Here is a 16,622-nt window from a genome sequence, read left to right as displayed (position 1 = left end):
ACAAAGCTTCCTACAGGCTTCCCTCTTAGGCCTGCAGGTTCCCTTCTGCCTTCTGCTCTGTCCTCTGTGTGATGTCAGGCTGGAAACTGTTCTCTGAGTGGGAGCAGTTACACCCACAGGACTGGGCGACACAGTGGGTAGGCCAGCCTCTGGAGGAACATAGAAGAAACACACCAAAGGCTCAGAGTTCAGAACTGGAGATGGTCTTGTGCAAGCGTGGGGTCTGTCTGACAGCCTCCGGGCCTGGCTGTGCGTCAGCCCAGAGCTTTAGTGTGAGCACGAGCACCCATTCTATGCCATGTTGTGGGTGTTGTTTCTCAAGAGTGTTTTCTGGGAGGAAGAACTGTTGTGGTCTTCGTTTTCCACTTCAGAGACCAACAGAGAGAGATGAAGAAGTTTGCAGGCTGACAGTGGCAAGGCTGAGTCTTGGCTTTGTCACTTCCTTCTTTGACTTGGGATAAGTATTTAGCTTTGCTGTCCCTCAGTGTCTTCCTTACGAAGCAGGTAAAATAGTGTTGACCTCCTTGAGTTTCCACAAGGAAGAAGTGGCCAAAACCTGCACCAGAGGAGCTTAGGAAGTGTTAGCTGTGATGTCACCATGGAGAAGTCTCTTTGCAGCTATGGTAGATGTCTCTGAGAGTCCTGTGCAGTTGATGGGACTCCTCTGTTAGGCTAGACTGGATGGCCAGTGAGCTCCAGGGATCTGCCTGTGTCTGTCTCTCTAGAGCCAGGATTACAAATGTATGGCACCATACATAGCTTTTTATGAGGGTGCTGGGGACTGAACTCAGGTCCTTATGCCCATGTTATTGACTTAGCTATTTCCCCTGCTCCACTCTATAGTCTTTGTTCCCGTGTGGATTGTCTTCCTTGAGAGACAGAGTGCCTCTCCATGCTGTCCATGCATGGGGCTCCAGGTGTCTAGCAGAGAGCTATGTCCTGGCTTCTTGTTGCTCAGGACAGTTGGAGGGTTTTAATTATGTGTATGTGTGGGTGAAGCCTACTGAGAATCCAGACATCAATAAGAACTGAGGGCTGAGAAGTACCCACTGGTGATCAGAAATCACCATGTGGTTCACTCTCCTCCAGGGTCTAGGGTCGCCTGTTCCCTTTCCCTCCCATATCTACAATGTTTCTGATGTCTTCATCTGCTACTGACTGGCAGAGGACATGAGCTACGGGGCTGGATGAGGCCATCAAGGTGTGGTTAAACATTGGATTAGTTACTTTTCCCATTTCTGTGTTTCCCTGAAAGAAACAAAAGAGGAAGGCTCAGGGTTTGAGAGGTGAAGGTGTGGTGAAGTTCACAGATGCTCCTTGTGGCAGAAGCCTGTGTGTGTGGCAGTCTATTGATATGTTGGAGGATCAGGACACAGACCATTCAGACCAGGGTGGGGTCAGGCTATAGAACCTTAAAGGCTGTCCTCGAATAATCCATATCCTGCCAGGATGAGGCAGCTGGATAGTGAGAAGTGACTGCCCAGGGACCTAGCTCAGTGTGTTGGCATTATTGTTCCACTCACTTTCAACAATCCCCCCCCCAAGGATCAGGGTGCTGTGAGCATCCTGTCCAGGCCACCTCACACTTCTTCCTGGATGCTATCATCACACAAGGGTCACAGGCACAGCAACTCATCTAGATCTTCCTTTTAGAGCAGATTCCAAATAGGATGCACCATGACTGAGCCAAGGTCCTGGGGTATGAGGTGTGGAGTCTTCCTGAAAGCCCTTCCTTCCTTCCTTCCTTCCTTCCTTCCTTCCTTCCTTCCTTCCTTCCTTCCTTCCTTCCTTCCTTTCTTCCTTCCTTCCTTCCTCCCTCCCTCCCTCCCTTCCTTTCTTCTTTTTCATTTTTTGGGGGGGTTGTTTTGTTTTTGAGAGGGTTTCTTTGAGTAATACTGGTTGTTCTGGAACTTACTCTGTAGACCAGGCTGGTCTCAAACTCACTGAGATCCTCCTGTCTCTGCCTCCTGAGTGCTGGGATTAAAGGTGTGCACCACCACTGTCTGGCTGTTTCTACTGGTACCCTACCCTCCTCCCTGCTCCAGCACATAATTAAAGATTTTAGATATTTATTTATTGTGTAAAGTATCACGATGTGCATGTGGAGGTCAGAGGACAACTTGCTGGAGTCAGTTCTCTTCTTTTACAATGTGGGTTTTGGGGACTGAACTCAGATCATTGGGCTTGGCAAACACTGAGCCATCTTGCTGGCCCCAGCACTTAAATTTAATAGCCCTTTGGCTACTCCTCTTCTGCTGGAGAGGTTAATAGGTATGAATGAATTTGGGCTGCTACAGTGTCATCAGCCAATAGCCAGTGGGTAAATAACTGAATCTGTGATGAGCAGGGCTCTGGGGACATCCAGCCTTAGCCATTTATTTCTCTTTTTAGGCCAGGTATTCACTGGGAGATGTGCCCTGGTGACTGGAGGGTCCCAGTCCTTACTGTCTGGGTTTGCTGCTCCTCAGAAGCAGCCCCTGGCTTTGGGCAGTGGTGGGGTGTGGGGAGTGAGAGAGAGAACACATGGACAGCAACTGTTAGGTAGCTTCCTCATCTCCATGAGATCTGGGCACAAGACTCTAGGAAAGCTCCTGTGGCTGTTTGCAGATTTGTATTCCAAAAATACATAAACAAATAACAGAATAATTCCAGTGGGGTCACAAAACTAAAGACTGACAACAAATACACCCTCTCTAGCCCTAGCCTGCTCCTGGGCCTCTGCTGGCGTAGGGCCACCTCTACCACAGGCCCCTGCCGGACTTGGATTCGTACCCCTGTGGGACCTTAGTGGGCACCAAATCTCTTTGAGCCTCAGCCTCAGGAGCTGCCAACCTGGGGTTCTGCTATCTGCATGGAAGGAGCTGGGGGGGCATGCATGCATTTTGCAGGCAAGGTCTTCGGATGATAATTTTATCACAGGCAGGAGACAGACACACTCACACGCCCCCAAATCACTAATGGGGCCTCCCTCTGAAGGTGCTCCTGCTTCTCGAGTGGTGATTACTCAGTACCCTGTGTAATTATTTAATCAACCCAACTAAGTCCTCAGCGTGAGTGGAGCTGGGGCAGCTGACCAGACCCCCTCCCCCAACTCCTCAGGAGCATAATGAGCTGCAGAGAGGGAACGGGTGCCCCCAGCACTTCTCTCCTTTGTGCAAAGACTGGGCTGTGTGGGAGGGAAGGGTGGCCAGGAGGGAGGGGCCAGGTCACCTTGGGACTCCCTCACTGAGGACAGGGAAGGAATGGTCTTTTGAGACTTTGAGAAGCAGTCAAGGGACTTATAGAAACTCAGTGGCAGAACCAATCTCAGGCATGGCCTCCCTTCCTCACTCCTCTTTCTCCTCCTCTTCCTCCCTTCCCAGCCTCCTGTTTCGTAGGTACTAGGCATGCAGCAACACATTGTTATTGTCAAATGTGCAGACGACACACATAAAGCAAAAGCCTCCCTCTTCCCTGTCTTCCCCACCCACACTCCCCAGAGGCAACTGCAGCTGTCAGGCTGGAGACACTTCTAGACTTCTTCTGCACTTACACTCTTAGCTTTATGCCCTGGATGCCCTGCTTACCTAAACATCCCTCATGCCTTCTGGACCAGTGGTTCACATTTTATCCCTGGGGATGAGAAGCAATGTGTGGGGGACATTTTGATCCTTGTGCTGAGGAAGGACCACTCTTGGCACCCAGTGATGGAGGCCGGGATGCTGCTAAATACATTATGTGACATAGGCCAGCTCTCATGGCACAGTGAACCCTGCCCTAGTATCAGGCTGGGGCTGAGAAAGCTAGGTCTCGAAAGTTCTCTACTTGTTCCCCTCCCCAATTGTCAAACCGCCGTCATTATCACCACCACCACCTTGAGGGGCCTGGCAGGTTAACAGATACCCTTTTCATTCTCATTACTTCTGCCTCTTTTTTTGGACAATGTCCTGGTTTGTGTATCTCTTCCTATGGCTTTCGAATTGCATCCAGGTTGGGGAATGAATGGGAGGCCATGTGTGTTTCTGGTTGGCTATTGAGATTACTACATAGTTGCTGGGGTAAGTTATTGGTTGAGTGATTTCCCAAGTCCTCATAAAATGCTTCTATTTTAAATACCACCCACTTAAATCCAATTTTATTAGCTCTTGCATTGTGTTCTTATACAAGCAGCCGTCTGGCTTTCCCTACCCAAAATCTAAGGTTTTAAGGAAGATGCCAACTTGTTTTAATGCTACCCTACTATGCCTTCAGGAGGGCTAGAGGGAATCTGACGATCATAGGGTGTATTTGGTCCAGCCACACCGACCACCACCATGGGCCCTGAAAGCAGCATTTGACTGGTAATGGGGAGAGGTGGAGAGGCGGCTTGTGTCTCCCTGTCTCCAGCCCTTGTATGTGGGTGGTGCTGGTAAGAGGGACTGTCTGGGAGCTTCACTTAACAGATACCTCTCATTGAGGCCCTGCGGAATGACATCCTCTCCCAGTCCTCACTTGGAAGTCCCTTGGTTTAGCAGGGGACCAAGTGCAGCAGAAGGAGGCATGGCTATTGAGGACAGATCATCAGAACACACTACCAGATCATATTTCTTCAGAGATGAGAAAAGACTGGACTACATAGCCATCCATCTTCCTCTTCTTCCCCTCTCCACTCTCTCTAGAGCCTTGGCACTCAGATCTGAGAGCTTGTTCTTGCTTGTGTGTAAGCGGTGAGGCTTGAATGCAAGGTGGCAGACCTGGCCAGGGCAGCCCAGAGGGCTACACTGGACCCTACCACCCCGCATTGTCCAAACTTGGAACCAGAGGCCACACAAGTGTAATTAGTTAATCAATCATCCTGAGTGATAAACAGGATGATAGATGCAGGTCTCACTTGATCACTTTTATATTAAGGAGAAATAAATCAACCCCGCATTGTTGCTATAAACCTTTCAAACTGGTCAGATCCTGGCTGGCGGAAGCTGATTAACATGGCCACATGGAGGGACCGTTTGTAGCTGATCATTGAGATCAATCCATCCCTGTCACTTTCCCTCTGTGGAGGAGGTGGCAGAAGCCAGGTGCTGTCCCACCATGCATCACTTCCCTGCCCTTCTGATGCATGAGTGGAGCGGTCTGAGCTTTGGTGTCAGAGAGCTGTGCCAAGAACAAGCCAACTGTGTGACCCCAGGAGTCTTGGGTCCCTCTCTGAGCAGTAGCTTTCTATTTGTTAACCAAGGGGCTAGAGAGCTGGCTCAGCGGTTAAAAGCACTGGCTACTCTTCCAGAGGAATTTAATTCTTAGCACCCACATGGCAGGCAGCTCACAACTGTGTTTAACTACTGTTCCAGGGGAACTAATGCCCTCTTCTGGCCACTGCAGGAATTGCATGCATGAGGTGCACAGATGTACGTGTAGGCAGAACACCCATACATGAGAAATATAAATACATCATAAAAAAGAAAAAGGTATGTCCTCCTCAGATGGTTGTTCTGAGTATCTTGGTCCCAAACTTCTTGATTTCAGGACCCCTTTATGTACCTAAAAATTGCTGAGCTCTCTTCAAAACCTTTATTCATGCGATTTATATTTACCGGCATTTACTACATTAGAAATTAAAGCAGAAAATTTTAAATCTACTCATTCATTTAAAATAATAGTCACAAATCTTAAAGTAATATAGACAATGTTTCCAATATAAGCAGAGATTAGGGGGTGGGACGGTGGCTCAGTTGGTATAACACTTGCTGTGCAAACATGAGGATCTGGGTTCAGATCCCTAACACCTGCATAAAACAACAAACAAACAAAATGGGTGTGTCAGGCTGTACCTATATTCCCAGCACCAAGGAGGCTGAGACAGGAGGATCCCTGGGGCTAGTCTGGCTGAATTAGTGAGCTCCAGGTTCGATGAGAGGCCTTGTCTCAAAAAGAGAAGGTGGGGGAGTGATTAAGGAAGATACTAAACATCAATCCTTGGCGTGTGCACATACATACATGTATACCTGCACACATGCATGCATACACACACACATGCACACACACACACACACACACACAGAGAAAGAGAGAGAGAGAGAGAGAGAGAGAGAGAGAGAGAGAGAGAGAGAGAGAGAAAGAGAGAGAGAGATTTTACATTTCTGACTGAATGCACAGTTAGATTCTTGTATTTGCTTCTGGGTTCATTGTGGTGAGTTGTTATAGGTCCAAAGTATGGAGAAAACCCAGGTAGAAAAAGGGTGTGTGTCAGCTGGGCAGGGGTGGCACATGCCTTTAATCCCAGCATTTGGGAGGCAGCGGCAGGTGGATCTCTGTGAATTTGAGGCCAGCCTGGTCTACAGAGTGAATTCCAGAACTGGTCCCCAAACTGCAGAGAAACTCTGTCTCAAAAAAACTGTCTCGATTTGGGGGGAATCTCACTATGTTGTTCAGGTTGTCCTTGAACTCCTTGTCTCTGGAGCCTTTGTTTGTCATACTGTGTAGGCACTCTGGCAGGCAGCCTCTGGAAAACCTCCCCCATAGACTCATGAAAGAATAAGAATAAAAGGTAAGTAATGAGTTGGGCTCCAATCGCAGCACTAACAACAGTAGCTTTGACCTTGTAGTCTTAGATAAAGGATGCATGCTTCTGAGAATGGCTGAGCTGAAGCCATAGGTAGAAGGAAACGACATAGGGGGATCGCTTGCAGGAGCTGGTCCCAGTCAGGCCTCTGTCATGAGCTGACCGCTGAAGTCTGTGTTCCCTCTATGGAGGGGTGCTGAATGGTCTGCATGACCGCCACCCTGTCTCCTGTCAACTCCTCTACCAGCACTGTCCTGGCACTGACTGATGATACTATATCACAAACTCCCTTATCTCCCAATGTCTGGATGGTCTAACCAATGAAATATCCCTGCTGGGAACTAAAAGTGGTAGGGGTTTGGGGACAGGAGCCATAGCTGCTGTGCCGTTTGTCCTCTGGGTCTTAGTGAAACTCCTTATCTTGTCCTTTCTAGCCCTGATGTGGGAGGGGCCTCTCACTATTGCTCTTCTGGGGGTGTAACACCTTCTTGCTTGTTTTTTGGTATCCTACTCACTTAAAAGAATTAAACTCTCCTTGATTGGCACCTGCTTCTTGTGGGAAGGGGGACATATGGGACACTTTGGTAATAAACACCACAACTGAAGTTGCCCGAGAGATGAGTATTGCCAAGACTCTGATGCCCAGGGTTAACATTTGCAGTCTGATCTCTTGCCTATTGCCCGCAAGAATCCATTCTACCTGCTTCTTCAAACGTGGGTTATTGGGATCCAAGCCACATTGGCCTTTCCCTGCTCTCCAGGGTCTTGTTCTTCAAATGAGTTCTCCTGCCACAGGGACTTTTTGCACATGCTGATTTAGAAGCTGATAACACTTCCCTTAATGAGCACTTTCCCCTCCTCTGCATGGCAGTTTGTGCCTGCATGGTGTTTCTGCTCTTTGCGCTCCCTGGCTAGGTAGAGTCCCACTATTCTAGGCCATCAGAGCACTGCCCACTCAGGTGCTTCTTACCCCTACAGTTTTACACTTGTATGCATTAACAGACACTTCAGTGGAGTTTGCCACACACCAGGCACTGGGCCAAGTGTTTGTAAATATCAAATCATCTAGTTCTGCATATAACCATGAGATAAATACTGTTAGAACTCCCATTCTACAAATGAGGAAACTGAGACACCCCAAGGTTGAGCGACCTAGTCAAGGTCACCATGCTGTGAAGGACCAGGAAGCCTGGCTCTCTTATCTCCCCTTATTCTCACTGCATCAATTTATTTGATTAAACCAGTTTCCCCAACCAGGGTGTAAACCTGCAAAGCTTGCTATGCTATTTTGTATCCTCAGGGTCAGGCTCAGTGTCTGGCACACACTGGGTGCTTCACAAATATTTGTGGAATGAACAAGTGACAACGGCCGTAAATTGCCATATTGCCTTTCACTTGCAGGGTCCCAGGGCTCTCTACAGCCTGCTCTCTTCCTGGAGTGAGTTGCCTGGGGAACTTCCTGTAGATATGCAGCCCCTGCTCTTCCAAACCCTGGAGCCTTGGGCATCTCCCTTGCCATGGATGCCTGTAGCAGCTGCTTCTCCTTTGGTGGCAGAAGGAGAGTTCCCACTTCCACTCCACACTGCTCTGAAGCCATCCCTGAACGAGTGACCTGCTAAGAGTGCAGTTTTCTCTCCCTCTCTCCCGGACTTTGATTTGATCAGGCCAAATCTGAAATGATGTGTGAAAGTAATGATATTTGGTAATTAAATCTCTGGTGACGGCCACTGCAATTTGTGCTACATGCATTGTTCATAAGGAAAAAAACCCCGCATCAATTCATTTTCTGACCGGCTACTCCAGGGACTGGCAATTAGGGGCCGCTCATCTCTCTAGTCGCCTCGCATATTAAAGAGCTACTGAAACGCAAAGAGAATTTGGGAGTTTTTTTTTTCCTTCCCAACCTTCTAATAATGTTAGCTTAATTAGGGAGGCTCAGTGATAAAGGGGCAGTTTGGGATGATTTGAGCAGACTGTGCTGGAAGGGAGAGAATGAGCTAACAGAGGAAGGAAGGTGTGGGGTGAGATTTGGGGTGGCCCACCCTGGGACACTTGGTGGTGGCAGGGACAAAGGGCACTGGGAAGCCCAGCTAAGCCCTGCTTCCTTTCCACCCTGCTGAGTTCTTTTTCTTTTCATCTTTCCTTCCTTCTTTCATTCCTCCCTCCACCTTCTTCTCCTCCTTCCCCATCTTCTCCACCCCCATTTTCTATGATTGAGCTTTGGAATGTTCCTTCTTCACTTGTCCCTCAAAGGATGGCCCAGTTTCTTCAAGCATCTTCCCTTATCCTGATTGGAACTCCCCACGCCCAGTGTCCCTCAGCAAGTATAGCCTGTGAACCAGGATTCTCTCCAGATCCAGTAGTAGGTTCTATGGGTTTCCATGAACACACCACAGCCTGGATTGGCTTCGTAGCATCATAGGGAGCAGTGCCACTGCCCTCCAAGTGCTCTGTGTTCTACCTGTCCCCTCTTTCTTCCTACTGGCTGCTGACAAACACTGGTCTTCAACTGGAATGTGGTATAGTTGGAGTCAGGCTGTAAGGAGCCCTTCCTTCCCTTCCTCCCTTCCTCCTTCTCTCCCTCTTCCCTCCCTCCCTTCTTCCCTCCCTCCCTCCCTCCCTCCCTCCCTCCCTCCCTCCTTTCTTTCTTTCTTTCTTTCTTTCTTTCTTTCTTTCTTTCTTTCTTTCTTTCTTTCTTTCTTTTGTTTTTGTTTGTTCAAGAGAGGGTTTCTCTGTGTAACTACCCTGGTTGTCCTGGAACTTGCTTTGTATACCAGGCTGGCCTCAAATTCACAGAGATCTGCCTGCCTCTGCCTCCCAAGTACTGGACTCAAAGGCATGAGCCACCACCACTCAACTGAAGGAGCCTTTTCAGATAGGCATTGTGCTTCTGTCTGCATACATTCAGCAAGCCCCTAACCCTCATCCACCACCCACGAGGATGACTCACAAAGTGGCATGGATGCAGCTGGTCCTGGTTAGAAAAATAGGACCGTTAGCAATGGTTGGATCTTAAGAGAATCTCAGGGCAAAACAACCTGGAGGCGACTCAGCCAGCATCACTGGGCTTCAGAGTCTTCCAGACAAGGAGTTGCTCTAGTGCCTCCACTCACCTCTCCAGGGAGTGTAGTGCAGGAGAAATGCACTCGGAGATCAGGCACCCTGCCCAAACCCCACAGAGGCAGAGGCAGCACTGATCAGGCCTACCTGATGCTAGGCTAGCGGGGAATATTCTCCAGCCACTTTGACTAGAGCAAAGCTGTGAGCTAGCACATGCAGCCATACTTGAGGTATGGCTAGAGGACTCGAGACACTGACAATTTAGTTGTATTTGGTTTTAATGGCTGCAATCTCATTTTATTTTGTGAAGGTGTCTGGAAGGCACACCACTGACTGACATGTCCAGACTGTTCATACTGCTTATCATTCTCACTCTCTACATGAATAAGAAGAGTCACACCTAAAACGTTCATTGCATTCAGTTTTCACATTTCTTTTTTATTTATTAGATTCATTCATTTTAGTTTGTGTGCGACTGTTTTGCCTACATGTATGGATGTATACTACATACATTCTTGGTGCCAGCAGCAGTAAGAAAAGGAGTTGCAGATGTTTGTGAACCACTATTTGGGTGCTGGGAACTGAACCTGGGTCCTCTGCAAGAACAGCAAGTGCTCTTAGCCATTAGGCCATTTCTCCAGCCCTGAATATTCTTATTTCTATAAATCTTACTTGAGAGTAAAATTAGTATAACATATTTCATGCAGTGTTTCAGCAGTTATTTTCTAAAACTATGACATCTATATATCCATTAGATACTTTTATATTATAGTTTATCTTTTAAAATGTTGTCTCATTAAAATGATGTTACCCAGCCAGGTTTTGAACTCTTGGACTCAAGCTGAGCCTCTGGAAGAGCAGGGACTACACATGCATGGGCTTTGCCTAGCTTTAAAGTGTAAATTTTAGTAGGACCAGTAGCTAGTGGCTACTGTACTAGACAGTATGCCAGAAGCTTGGAGAGTTTATGGCAGTCACCTCCCATTCCTGCTGTCAGCCCATAGCCCTGTGGTCTGCTTACATCTCATTTCCCTGGGAGGGCTGGCAAAGGGGTAGGCATTCTGTTCTCACCCTTTGCCACACTCATGGCCTGTTGTCTTTTACTAGTATTTGTGGAATCAACCCTTGTGCTATGATCTTAACTCCTAGGATGTCAACACTCTTCTCAGGATTCCTGCGCAGGGGCTCCCATTTCACAGTAGAAAAAGGAGGCTCACTAAAGCTGATAGTATTTAAATCCCACAGCTGGAGAACACATGGCCTAGGTAACTCGACTTCAAATCCTTGCACGGTGCACAGGGTCAGGCTTAGGTGGGTCTCCAAGGCTCTGTGGTCCTGTCTGTCTCTACACACATGAATTCAAATGCAAGTCTCTATTACAAGGCAAAGGCAGTGCAGGCAAGGGAGGGAAGAAATGGGGGTGGGGATTAATTGAGGGGTGTTATTAGTTTCTACTGGACTCAGTGTCCCAGGACAGTGTGAGCCTGCATGGATTCAGGCGCTGGAGAACTGGGATGTTCAGTTACCACTCACTGGAGCAGTGTCACTGGCTTGCCACTGAGGTGGACAAAATACATTCTGTGGACAAAGAAAGCTCCCAGGCAAGAAAATGGCAGCTGGCAGCAGCCCTCCCCCAAGAGTGCTGGAGAAATCCCTTACACTTGGCTGAGCTGCTGGAGTCACTGGGAGCCAGGTTTCTCAGGAGGTAGTTTTCTTCCGCTGGTTCCGAATGTCTCAGGGACCACGGCTGCCTTTTCAGGGGTTAGCCACACAGCAAAGCAGATGGTGCCTGGGTGATGATCTCTGGAAACGGTATGGATTTGCAATTCAGAAAAGAGGGAGACTAGGAGTCTTTGCATATGTATAAAGAAATCTTTTCCTACAGCTGTACTGGTGTGAATTAGGTTTGGGGCATGCTTAAATTCACTTAGGGGCACAGACTTTTGGGGGGAATATTCCAGAGGTCTTTAGCGATATCCTTCAGCATATAAACAATTTACAGATTATAAATTATTAAACTTCCTTAAAGCAAGTCCCTTAATCATGGATCGCAGGCAACTCTTAGCCTACTTTGAGTTACTAGGTACTTGAAAAAGAAAAGTGGCCTTTTTTTGGGTGTCTATTCAGCAATTCTGGTTTGCTTTTGAAGATAGTGACTTCCCTTTCTGAATTCAGGTTGGAGCAGAACTTCTTTGAGAAGATGGTTTTCAAGTTTAAATTATTGAGACTTAATCTTCCTCCTCTGCCATACCCTTTCCTAAGTGTTTGAGAAACCAGAAGCTACAGCCCAGGCTGACTAGATAGTTGTCCTGGCTTCTGAAGTCTGCTGCCCTACTTGAGTGGGCACTGGCTCCGCATTAGTCCCTCTCTGTCTGCTTGGCCCTAGCTGAGGGCTTGTGAGGTAGGATTTGCCCTCTGATTTCATTACACGGTGGGCAGGGAGACTTCAGTGCAGGTCATGAGGTATGGAGTGTGGGATGCTTAGGGATTAGATCCACACTTCTGGTCCTGGTACATAGGGGAGTCAGTCACCTGTACTGCCCAGGCTGCCTCTAATCCAGTGGTTCTCAACCTTCCTAATGCTGCAACCCTTTAAAAAAGTACCTCATGTTGCGGTGACCCCAACCATAAAATTATTGTCGTTGCTACTTCATAACTGTGATCTTTGCTGCTGTTATGAATCATAATGTAAATATTTTTGTAGATAGAGGGTTGGCAAAAGAGTTGCAACCCAGAGGTTGAGAGCCACTGCTCTAGATCAGTGAAGCTGGGATAGTTGGGAATGGAGCTGGAAAGTGGATTTTCAAAGTCACATAGATGGGAATCAGGTTAGGTTCTTGGTAGACAGAACCAGAAACCCTGACATTTGAAAGCATGGAGCCGGGTTGCTGACATCTAATGTTGGAGTCATGTCAGTGACATGGGGAGGAAAACCAGAAGACTCAAGTTGAATATTGAATCTGCTGAGATTTGGGGCTTGGTATCTTGTCCCGTGGAATCTGCCTTTGAATTTTGACAACATAATTATAATTAACGAGACTTGCAGGGTTGTTTGGGATATTCAGTGAGATACTCAGATCCCCAGGCCACAGCACCTTTTCCAGCCTGGTCCCCGGGAGCTGTCCCCTTTCTCATCCGGCCTGGAAGCTAGGTGCTGACCCTGAGTCCCCAGCTGGCCACTGCTGGGTAAGTCACTCCCTTTGCTGATGCCCACAGCATGCTCACTGGTGCCCGTCTTCTCCCGAGGAGGATGGTATCGACATTTCAAAAACAGTTTAATTATTCTGCGGCTGCCTGGCTATTAGCTGCGACAAGAGAGCTCAGGGCTATTTTTCAGCATTAATTTTCCATTTGAAATGAATTCCTTTTGGTTACACTTTTTAAATGTTTCTTTTAATTAGACGCAATTACTTCAGAAGAATTGCTTTTATTCCTCAGCCTGAGATCCCAGCGATAAAGTCGCTATCTGGCCCCACCGAACGGCCGGGACGGCTCATTTAGTCTCTGCACTAAAGTATATTGAACTAGGAAATTATACAGCGAATCAACTATTAATTCCTTTTATGATCGCTCACTCTAACATCTTGAATGAGATCTTCAGGGGGAAATTTAGTCACAATAGGGATCATTGTTCCCCCCCTTACAGCCCTCGGCCCAGCATGAGGAAGGCTGCCCTGCAGATGGGCAAGTACAGGGGCAGGATGCCATGGGGCTCATGGCTTTCCTGGGGGCTTTGGGTAAGAGGATGGCGCGGGTGAAGCCCCTTGGCTGGTTTGGAGGGAGTCCTGTTCGGCCCCCCAGAAGAAGGAGGTAGCTGTGGCTCTATGGAGATCGAAAGTACCCCTGCCTATAAGGTTGGTTCTGTGGTCTTTTCGTGGTGTAGTTCTGCAGGCGGCCTGGGAACCAGTAGGTGGCGCTCTCCCACTGCGTTGGCAATTCGGTCTATGCTGGTAGTTACTGGGGAGAATCCTTTTAGCTTGAACCAAGCTTAACAGACGGGGAAACCGAGGTACAGAGAGGGTGTGTAGTCACAGACAAAGGCTGAACCAGCCTTTTATGTTCCTGGACCATGTCTCTGAATTTGACCACTTATGGGGTTGTTGCTGGGGTCCTCTGCCGCTTCTAAACTCCCAGCCTGTCAGAAGAGGAAGGACTGGCAGGATCAGAGGACTTCCAGGGGGCACTTATAATGGGGAGATTCTAGGGATGAGGTGAGCCAAAGGAGGTCCGCATGCTGGCTGTGTCGTGCAAGCACTGTGGGCTTACTGTTCTACATGGTTGTTGGAGGAGGATCTGGAAGGAATACTCACTCGAGATCCCAATGTGATGAGTGGATAGATATGTGCCTCATTTTTTTTTCATCTGTTTCTCTTAGGGGAGGCAGGGTTTGAACGGTGGGCTGGAGATTCCAGGAGGAGAAAGCACACCGTAAGTGGGGAGTGCCTGTGACAGAGACCCACCCCTCCCCCCAGGTCGCTGTACCCGTGCTAGGAGTTTGTATTGAGGACAGTAGGAGCTATGTTCAGATCTGTGGTGACGGATTTCCCTGGCTGCTGTGTGCAGGACTTGAGAAAACAGGCCATAGAGCCTGTGGGGGTGGCGGTGGGGGTGGGGGCTCTTGCCATTGCTGTGTAGAGGTGAGAGTGGCCTATGTCTGATGGGGACAGTAGGGGTGGCTCTTCCAGGGTCAGGACTCTTAGGACATTCATGGCACGGGACACTACTGTCTTTATGAGACACCTCTGAGAACAGACTTCCAGGGGCGCTAAATACTTCATTTGTTTCTGATGAGAAAGAAAAAAGTACATTTTTGCCTACTCTCAAGGGTCATTTCTTCTGGATTTTGAAGAAAATTAAAACATTTTCAAAGGTCTCTGAGATACCATGAGCCCCAAGCACTGCTCCTGTCCCCAAAAGACGGATGGTTGGTACCACTCTGAAGAAAACAATGAAACAAGCAAGCAAACAAACAACAACAAACCAGACAGGCTTTGGAGTTTGGATCTCCTGCTTTGAGACTGATGGAGGGAGGATGTAGGGCTTTTTGCTACCTCTTTGTCCCCAGCCTCTCTTGCTTCCTGGGTGCCAGGACAATGCCAGCTCGCTCGCTCTCTCTCTCTCTCTCTCTCTCTCTCTCTCTCTCTCTCTCTCTCTGTGTGTGTGTGTGTCTATGTCTCTCTCTGTCTGTCTCTCTGTGTCTGTGTCTCTCTCTATCTGTCTGTCTCCCTGTCTCTGTCTCTCTCTGTCTCTGTCTCTCTCTCTGTCTTTGTCTCTCTCTATCTCTATCTCTGTTTCCCTCCCTCCCTCCCTCCCTCCCTCCCTCGCTCCCTCCCTCTCTCTCTCTCTCTCTCTCTCTCTCTCTCTCTCTCTCTCTCTCTCTCTCTCTCTGCCACTGTGAGTAAATGGAGGTTGGAGACTAACTTTTGGGAGTAGGTTCTCTCTACCGTGAAACTCTGGGGATTGAACTCAGGTCTTTAGGTTAGGTGGCAAATGCCTTTATCTGCTGAGCTATCTTTCCAGTCCTGCTCAATGCTTCTCTCTCTGAGGTTAGGGATATTATTGGTACTACTTTGTAAGTGAGAAAACCAATGCTCAGAGAGAGTTACTTGGCCAAGGCCATAGAGCAACAGAGGAGGGAGGGTATGCCATGGGAATGGCAGAAGGGAAGGCACATGAGCCAGCCCTGAATGTGGGCCTGGGTCTCAGCAGGCAATAGTTGTCTGGGAACAGCTAGCACCATTGTGTGGTTACACCTGGTTCACACTGCTTGGGGTGCTTGTCATCAGGGATGATCTTGTCAGCCCCTGGCCCTGTTCCCAAGCTTCTCCTCTCAAGGGGACTGAGGAGTTCAGGTGCCTCAGTGGTCCTACTAGCTTGTAGGCCCAGGAAGTAGGGCTGGCTGGGCTCTCTCTGGGTATTCCCCACCCTCCCAACTTCAGGAGAGCCGAGGTCAAATCAGGAATGGAGTTCCAGTATTCAGAGGCTTGGGCTCTGAGGAAGACATGCCTGCCCCAGAATCATCTGGCGGAGGGGAGGATGGGCTATAGAAGAGACATGGTCCTTGTGCATGCTATTTTCTCTGCTGTCCCCAGGTAGCATTCTCTGGATGGAGTGTCTATATTCTTGCAAATTCACACACTGAAGACTGCATTCACAATGAGATATTATGGAATAAAGTCTTTGGGTGGTGACTGGGTCCTATGAGTGGGATTTATCTCCATCTAACAATGATGAAGAGACCAGAGTTTTTGACCATGTGACAAGATGGTCTTTGCCAGACCTGAGCATGTTGACCCCTGACCTCCAAGCCTCCAGAACTGGGAGCAAGACTCATGTTCTGTCCACACCACTGGTTGCCATTTGACATTTTGTTACAGCAGGCTGAGCCAAGGGACATTTCTTCTGTTTGACCTTGGTTCTGGCCAAGGTGTTCTGATCTATGGGAGCCCTGGACTCAGGCCATGGCTGGTGAAGAGAATAGGGCTCATATGTAAGCCACAGGTGATACAGTTGTGTTGACTGTTTCCTGGGATTTGGGACTCCCAGCTCCATAGTTTGTCCCAGACAAGCCGTGTTTGATCACTCTAAGCTCTCTGTGTGTGATTTGAACATTGTTTCTGCTAAAGATGTTGGATGCTTGTCATATCTTCTTGAAAAGTATTGGACCTGCCCCACATTTCCAGGGGACTTAGCATGGACTGTTCAGATGCCTAGAAGGGATGGTTTGATTAGCTGGTTAAACACATCAGAAGTAAGGAGGAATTAAAAAAAACTTTAGAAATGTGAATTTGTTAAATTAAACTGTTCTTTAACTTAGATAACTTGTTTAATAAATCCTAGTTTTTTTCAGTTTTTACTTAGTTTTTATTCATAATCATAAACTTAACTCTGCAATCCAGCTAGCCTTGGAGGGGAATGAAAAAAATATGGAACCCAAAGAATTATCAGTGAGAGCAGAGATTACAGGGCATTTTGAGCAGATGGGGTGGAGGGGGGTGCTCTCCTGAGCTACAGAGGGAATGGTCTGGTGGGCAAGTCAGAAGAA

General features: G+C 48.1%; 1 long non-coding RNA gene across 2 annotated transcripts in view; it reads left to right on the top strand.

Moving 5' to 3' along the window:
- LOC110343265 overlaps nucleotides 1–8,388 on the top strand; it is a 38,533-nt gene extending 30,145 nt beyond the window's left edge. For both annotated transcript variants that reach the window (XR_005871656.1, XR_005871655.1), the window contains one exon: nucleotides 7,919–8,388. This is a non-coding gene — a long non-coding RNA (uncharacterized LOC110343265). The remainder of the gene's footprint in view (nucleotides 1–7,918) is intronic.
- The last annotated feature ends 8,234 nt before the right edge of the window (nucleotides 8,389–16,622 follow it).

This window comes from Mesocricetus auratus, unplaced genomic scaffold (assembly GCF_017639785.1).
Source record: "Mesocricetus auratus isolate SY011 unplaced genomic scaffold, BCM_Maur_2.0 Super-Scaffold_100028, whole genome shotgun sequence".
Taxonomy (NCBI): Eukaryota; Metazoa; Chordata; class Mammalia; order Rodentia; family Cricetidae; genus Mesocricetus; species Mesocricetus auratus.
This window is presented reverse-complemented; position numbering and strand designations above follow the sequence as displayed.